Source organism: Dipodomys spectabilis, unplaced genomic scaffold, assembly GCF_019054845.1.
Source record: "Dipodomys spectabilis isolate Male_0828 unplaced genomic scaffold, ASM1905484v1 ptg000036l, whole genome shotgun sequence".
Classification (NCBI taxonomy): Eukaryota; Metazoa; Chordata; class Mammalia; order Rodentia; family Heteromyidae; genus Dipodomys; species Dipodomys spectabilis.
In genome coordinates this window covers 1,949,453-1,957,939 of record NW_024870713.1, presented here as the reverse complement: position 1 = coordinate 1,957,939, position 8,487 = coordinate 1,949,453, and the positions used below count along the sequence as shown (strand labels likewise).

The window sequence follows — 8,487 nt, the reverse complement described above, 5'->3', positions numbered from 1 at the left end:
ACCACTTGAGCCACACCCTCATTTCCAGTCTTTTACTGGTTAATTGACGATAAGAATCTCTACTAGTGCTTGACTGATATTAAATAATTTTGTTTGAAGCATTAAAAACTATTTGATCCAATAAATGGTAGCTCATGCTAGCAACTTAGTCTGAGATCTGAGGATCATATTTCAAAGCCAGCCTAGCCAGACAAATCCAGACTCTTTTCTCCAATTAACCAGTAAAATACCAGAAGTGGAGGACTGGATCAGTAGTACAGCACTAACATTAAGTACTAAAGCCTGATTTCCAGCCCCAGTATCAACAGAAAAGTATCTATTTAATTATAGATTTGTTTTGCTTACTATATACAACTTAACTATACTTAACTTATTATAACTATAACTTAACGTACTATACTTACGTACTATACAAAATTTTAAAGTTTTTTTTTTTTTTGGTCTGGTCGTGGGGCCTGAACTCTGGGCCTGGGCACTGTCCCTCAGCTCTTCAGTTCAAGGCAGGCGCTCTACCACTGAGCCACCTTCCCAGCCCAAATTTTAAAGTTTTATAAGTTAGTGCCCTAAAAAGAAGTGAATTGCTTCTGTTGAGATTAAATTAGCACTGCTTCATCTTCCTGCTGAGTCAGAGAGCAATATTTCTGCAAAGTCGCTATTTGGTGGTAAACATGTTTACATGACATTAATCCTGAAGGAAACCAGACTGGTTGCCCTTCCAAGAAACAAAAGGCTCTGCTTTCTTCATTTTCATCGATCATTGTGATGTATAAAGCAATTTTATTTCTCATAATGCTTAGACTATATATCTGAGGTTGGCTGCCACTTTTATACCTCTAGTATTTCAAAATTATCTAACACCATTTTTCAACATATTCAAAGTGCTTCGTAGATTTTTACTCCATAAAAACTTGTACATTGATGAAGTCAGCACTTTATACCAACATCTGAACCATTCAAAGATACCATTTCTATCATTTTTAGCTACTGCTAGAGTTACCTCTTTTCTTTTCCTCTTCCTCTCTCTTATTTCATGTTTTATTTTTAACTTCCCCTTACATTTCAATGGCTAAGAGACAAAGGAGAGGTGGAGAAGCTCTTTTCTTCTAGTGCTCCTGATTTATAAGTGACAAATACAGCCAGGTCTGTGGAAGTGATATCTGACCAGTATCTGCAGGACCACTCTCCAGCATAGCATTCTCTCCAATCTGTGCAGAGGATGAACTGAAGGCGTGACTGGTGCTCTTGAATAATTATGTGCTATTGAAATAAGGATACTGGGTCTAACCAGTGCCATCTTGGCCATGTGGTGTATGGCAAGGAATTGGTGCTATCTTATCTTCATGGTGGAGGAAGGTGAAGTCCCACCTCCCAGGTGATGGGTATGCCTGAAATCCTAGAGGCAGGAGTGGGGACTTCGACATTAGGTTACTGAACCTGTCAGTCCTGTGCTTTGAACTTGTGAGTTTCCTGTGACCCTGCTCCCTGACACTGACCTTATTTAGGCCTGGACCAGCTCAGGTATCATGATGCCATGCCTCATGTCTCCTGGCCACGAGTGTCCTGCTTTAGCTCTCCATTGGAGTTGATCTGGTTTGCTGGTATTGCTTTTCTGCTCTTTCTTGTCTGCTGTCATGGCTCAGTTTTCTAACAATGTTAAGTGTATTCAGGGGCTGCAGGTCTTTGGGACAGGAGTGCACCTTTGGTCCCTGGCTTTCCAATAAAGACTCCCAATTTGACCTCTCATAATGTGACTTCTCTGTTTCTTGCAACTGATTGTTGCCATATAATACTATCTTACTTCAAGGATAGAATTCACCCTTTGATCCTAGTTAAGATTAAGTAAGATCAGATGGATAGTGCATGTAAAAGTACTTTGACATTGTCTGGGTGCATGTAGAACCACATCAGTCTTTCTCATTTCTTGTCCACTGACTCATTCCTGCCCACTCCTCATTTCGCTGACCTCCACAAAGCAACTATCATATCATCAATGAACCTCCAACCATCAGAACCAATAAGCAGTTTTCTCACACTTGTTTTCTTCTTCCTTAAGCATTCTTCTTTGGACTTTGGCCTTCCCAAATAAATAAGCTAAGTGTTTTTTTTCTGTTTGTATTTATATACTCATTTTCACACTTCCTTAGAGCTTTATGAATATCTAATCATTTGGACCTCATGACAGCACTCTAAAGTAGGCATACAGGAGAGAGAGGAGAAAGAGCAGGAGAGAGCAGGAGAAAGGAAGACAAGCACTTGGAGTACTGCTTTCTGTTATGCTATGCTAACTCTGAGGTTACCAGGGCCCTGCCCTTGGCTCTCCTGACTTAACCTCTTGTCATGACAGTTAGAAATATGTGCATCCTACATCTGTGTGTCCTGACTTGACCCAGTGTCTGAGTCCCACAAAGCAACAGCACACTGAACTCATTTTTCCATCTCAAACTTGACACAACCAAGCTTCCTATCTCAAGTGTGACCTACCAAAATAAATATATTTGCAACTCTGTGCCTCAACTTAATTGTCTGTATAATTGATGGGTGTGATTAATTCCTACAATCATTTTCTCCTTTAACACTCTTGAATTCAGCAAACCTCTTTTCCTTTGAACACCCTCCAGATCTTGTCCTCTCTCCATTTCAGCTTTTCTTGATCAATTCTTTTTTTTTTTTGTCATGGGGCTTGAACTCTGGGCTTGGGTGCTATCCCTGTGTTCTTCAGCTCAAGGCAAGCACTCTACCGCTTGAGCCACAATGCCACTTCTGGTTTTCTAGTGGTTAATTGGAGATAAGAGTCTCACGGAATTTTCTGCCCAGGCTGTCTTTGAACCGTGATCCTCAGATCTCAGTCTCCTCAGTAGCTAGGATTACAGGTGTGAGCCACCAGCGCCTGGCTTCTTGATCAATTTTATGAGCGAAAACTGAGCATATTCTAGAGGCTAAACACAATGCAGAATATGAGTTGAGTGGGATAAGATTTCTTACCATGTACCCATATTGGGGAGAGAAATGTAAATGAGGAAAGGCTCTTTAAAGGAGAGGTCACTGCACCTAAAAAGAAACCTGCCAATCAATTAGCCTTTCATCACCCACCAATGCACTAGTGACAGTGTACATCTTTATTTTTTTTCTTTTTGCATCTTTACTTCTTCAGTATCAACCATCTAGGTAGCCTCTGTCTGTGTAGGGTTCTTGCCTTCATGGTGGCTCACCAACCTTCACTGCTGATCAGTTTTCCTGTCTCAACATTTTCTTCACTATTTGAAGAGAGCTCTTTCTAAAACTCCACTCTGACCATGGTACTATCTTATCTAAAGCCTATGTTAATGTCTTCTTGCACATAGAAGTCTTACAAATAGCAGACAGCCTGTTTGACATCAGGTCTGCGAGAATTTGCCCCATGCTCTCACTCAGCACCTGCCTTCTAGCTTTGCCCTACATTCAAGGCTGCATGCAGGACTTGGGGCTCCCCGCTTACCATGTGTTCCTATGCTCTTCTGTGCCTGTGTAGGTGTCATATTCCCAGGCAATCTGTCTCCTAGCTATTCATTTCTGATAGTTAGAACCTCAGTTCAGATTACTCCTCTTCTGAGTTACCTTTTCTATTCTGATGCCATAAAAAAACCATAATTTTCCTCTTCTGTCGCTTTGATCCCTTAAATGTATTTTTGTTACTGCCTACAAAATACTGCATTGTAATGATTGCTTAGTGCTTTGTCTCTCATATAGAACATGAGTATTTCTTGGTGTATACAGAGAGCCAGGTTGATGCCTGCACCCCCATTGATGCTCACAGCGCAGCACACAATAGGTCTATAATAAAGTTTCATTGGGCTGGGTACCGGTGGCTCACACCTGTCATCCTAGCTACTCAAGAGGCTGAGACCTGAGGATTGCAGTTCAAAGTCGGCCTGGGCAGGAAAGTCCATGAGACTTTTACCTCCAATAAACCACCAGAAAACTGGAAGTGGTGCTGTGGCTCAAGTGGTAAAAGGCTAGCCTTGAGCTGAAGAGCTGAGGGAGCCCAGGCCTAGAGTTCAAGCCTCACAACTGACAAAAAAAAGGTTCATTAGTTAGATAGTGAGGTGTACTGCTTAGAAAAATTTCAAAAAATTAAGTCCAGGTTTTGAAGTGAGGGATATCAAACCATTCTGATATATTAAGTTCTTCTGCATACCACATCTTAACTCCATAACCCCATATGTGGAACAGAAGGATGTTTCCCCAATAGGATTGTATCATGCTGAACTCTTTAGACACATTTGTAAAGCACTACTGTATACTCTGCTCCAGAATTCTGTTTATGCAGCACAACAGTTCCATGGAAGCAGATGATTGACATGGTCCCATAAGCATATAATTAGAGATAAAATCTATTTCTGTCTCTTATAGAACATGGCATTCTCTGTGTTTGGAGGGGGCAGAATAAAATAGCCTTTTTCCCTGTTAAGAAAACCAGACTCAGATATTATACAGTTGTTAAACTCAATAGCCTTCTCTTCAGAGGGTCTGGTTCAGGTTTTCTCGTGCATTATGAAGCCCTAAGTAAAGTCCCAGCTCTCTTTTCTGCCACCCTCCCCTTCTTCACCCAACTCCTCCCACCAACACACACACACACACACACACACACACACACACACACACACACACACACACACACACAAATCTTGCCTCTGCTTGGACACATGGGATGACAGTGATCACCCTGTTGAAGTATTTCAGTTCTTTTATTTTTCCTCACCAATTTTCTCCAGTGCATGGAATTCGACTATATTCCTCAGGGCTTAGCCAAAGTTTTGGCCAATATAATAAGTTCAATTATTTCTTATAGAATTGATGAATAAACAATTTAAACAATTGATGAATAAACAGAATAAATAATTTAAAAAGAGGGAGATTGGTAGTAAATTTTGAGAGACAGTGGGAGGACAACAGATTCGGAGAATTAAAGAATGACAGAATAAGAACGCTTATCTTCACCAACTATTATTTAGTTCATTCAACTTTCTAATTACACACATGGCAGAACTGAGTCTCAGAAAGTTAGGCTTGTCCCATCTCAGGTACGGCAGGTAGCTATTCCCATTTAAAGTGAGGAGACATAGATCATTCAGACCTTAATCCACTGCCTGCCTCACTTCTCTATTTCCCAATGAAAGAGAGAAATCCATATGATTCATTCATTTATTATCTTACTGAATATATATCATGTGCCAGGCCCTGTTCTAGGGTTGCGGAATAAGGAACTTAACAAAACAGACCATTCTTTATCCTTGTGGAGCTTACAGAGTCTGAGACAAGAGATCTGTAATAAGCAAAATAAATCATTACATTGTGAGAATGTGATAAGTGACATGAGGAGAAAGCAAATGGGTCAGGACAAGAAAGAGGGTGTAAAGGACCCCCAAATGAACTTGGAAAGTGACATTTGAGAATAAAGCAGACTTGAAGGTAGTGAGGAAAAGAGCATTGGAAATACCCAGATGAAGAGCACATAGGCCAAGACAAGAGCAAGGGAAAGGTCAGGAAAGCCTGCTCAACATATAACTCTGATAGCAGTGTAGTTGTTAAGAGTATAGGGAGAAAGGAGGAGGAAGCAGGAGGCCCAGTGAGGAGACTATGGTACTCATCCAGGAGCAAAAAGTTGCCCCTTGTGCACAAAGGGCTGCACAAGAGGGACTTTTGAGAAGTGGTCAGTGGTATGAGGGTGAGCAGGAATTCTGCATGCTAAATTTGAAATACCTATGAGACATTCACATTTATAGATGTAATAAGCAAACTTAGGTGTCCAGGAGAAAGAGCTGGATTAGATTTATAAATGTGGAGGTCTCAGCATATACAAGGTACTTAAAGCCACCTAATTAGTTAAAATCACCCTGGATGGGAGTGGAGTACAAGAAGTGACTGAAGCTTTGGCAAGGATGCTCTCCTTGCATCCTTGTTCATTCATTAGTGAGACTAAGAATGAACAAACAAGAATGGAACAAGCAGGAAAAGTATGTGACCAGGAGGCACTGATGGTTGTGTGAATTTAATGCTGCTGATAGATTAAGAAGAATATCAAGTAAGAGAAAATTTGGGTTTAGCAATGAGGACTTGGCTTTCCTGATGCTCTGACAAGACTAGTTTATGTAGAGATGCAGAAGTAGTAGCCTGACAGAAAAATCAAGAGAGAAAGGAAGAAGAAGAATTGGAGATAGCTATAGATATAAACAGCATTAACCTCATATTAAATAATTAACATCATATTAACCACATATTAATAGTGAACAGAGCTGGCTCTAACTCTAGCTGTTGGTAACTCAGTCCCAGGATGCTGGGCAAGTTGTTGAGCTTCTGCTCCTCTGTTTTCTGATCCTGAAAACTGATAGCAGTGCCCACCTCATAGATCGGTAGTCAAGAGTCAATTAGCTAAGACTCCTAGTAAGGTACTGGTGGCTCATGCCTGTATTCCTAGCTACTCAGGAGGCTGAGATCTGAGGAGTGAAATTCAGAGTCAGCCTGGGCAGGTAAGTCTTTGAGACTCATATCTTCAATAAGCCACCAAAAAAGCCAGAAGTAGAACTTAGGCTCAACTAAACTAACTTTGAGCAAAAAAATCTCAGGGACAGTACACATGCCCTGAGTTCAAGCTCCAGAACTGGAACAAAAAAAGATCTTGGGATAGCTCCTGATGCAAAGTAAAGACTCAGTTAACAGTTTATAAAAACCTCTTGTTTCCATTTCATGGAGTTCATTTTTACAAGCTTCATTTTATATGGTCATATGCACATAGCTATTTATTGTGATCTTCTGTTAAGAATATCATAGACATATTCTAGATATTACAAATGAGGGAAACCATGCAGCCTTTGTTTTTTTGGGTTTGGCTTGCTTTGCTCAATATAATTTTTTCCAAATCTTTCCATTTCCTTACACATGGGACAACGTTATTCTTTCTGATGAAAGCATAGAATGCCTATATATATATATGTATATACATATATATACCACATTTTCTTTTTTTGGTAAATTGTAATTTTTTATTGGAAAACAAATATACAACTTGGAATGGATTGAGGCAAATTGTGCCATAAGCAGATTTTCTTTAAGTGGCTAAAACAAAGTTTAAAAATCAAGTAACAATAAAAGAAAATGTTTCTGGTACAAGACCAGCAGTACAAAAAAATAGTGTATGAGTACCTGGATAATACACCCACTTTGCAATAGCGCAACTTTTAAGTACATATTGTTGACTGTCCATAGTCTACGCAGAGTTACAACTCCACACTTCAACAACAACATGCTGACAGTTCCTGAAAGAAAACTACTTAAAAAAGGCATAACCCAGATGTTCCCTCATTTGACCAACTCCATCTAAGTTTAGATGTGCAGAAGGGCTTAGATATATCCAGAGTAAGCCACATGCAACATGTTACTTGATCAATTTTCTAAAATAAGGTTTCAGGACAATGACAGTAAGGTAAGGGAAGAAAACATGGAGGAATTAAATCCTAATTTCTGTATATGCATATTTTTTGACAGTAGGGGAAACCTTTTACAGATAAGTTACAAACAAAGAAAAGGCAAATAAACAATTTTGTACAAGAAATTTAACACATTCTGTACAATAGCTTCACTTTGCTGTCATCATTTGTACAAACTCTTCATAATTTACTTGACCATCACCATCAATATCTGCCTCTCTGATCATTTCATCAACCTCTTCATCTGTTAACTTCTCCCCCAGGTTTGTCATCACATGGCCAACCTCTGCTGCACTAATATAACCGTTGCCATCCTTATCAAACACATGGAATGCTTCTCTAATTTCTTCTTCACTGTCGGTGTCTTTCATTTTTCTTACCATCATTGTCAGAAATTCAGGGAAGTCAATTGTGCCATTACCATCGGCATCTACTTCATTAATCATGTTCTGTAATTCTGCTTCTGTGGGATTCTGCCCAAGAGACCTCATTACAGTTCTTTTGTTGTTATAGTTCCATCACCATCCTTGTCAAATAGTGAAAAAGCTTCTTTGAATTCTGCAATCTGCTCTTCAGTCAGTTGGTCAGCCATGCTGCAAGTGCTACCGGTTCCCGAGACCCAACTACACAACCACTCGGCTCGCTCGTTCCGCTCGGACTCATATGCCACATTTTCTTGATCCATTCATCTACTAAGGGGTATCTGGGTTGGTTCCATATCTTAGCTATGGTAAATAATGCAGCAATGAAAACAGGAGTTTTGTTTTTTTTAAAATAATGTACTATTTACAGCTGCTTCTTTTTTCTTTCTTTTTCCTCCTTTGGTTTATGTCCTGTTGCCACTGTTTCTTTTATTTCTGTAGGCTTTGTTTTACATATAAGCTTATCTGATGTGGGGAAGGAAAGGGGACTCACAGAAATGGTGGAACAAAGGGTGAACCGATGCAACAGTGTCACTCACTAGACACTATGCTGGAAATGAACCTTACAACTTGAGGCGAGGGGAGTCAGGGGAAGCAGGGGA

The 8,487-nt window shown here is 39.9% G+C and overlaps 1 pseudogene across 1 annotated transcript; it reads right to left on the bottom strand.

Annotated features, from left to right (window-relative positions):
- Nucleotides 1-7,196: 7,196 nt before the first annotated feature.
- Nucleotides 7,197-8,126, bottom strand: LOC122106069 (annotated as a pseudogene). The gene has a single exon (XR_006147115.1). The product of XR_006147115.1 is annotated as a calmodulin-A-like (transcript).
- Nucleotides 8,127-8,487: the final 361 nt, after the last annotated feature.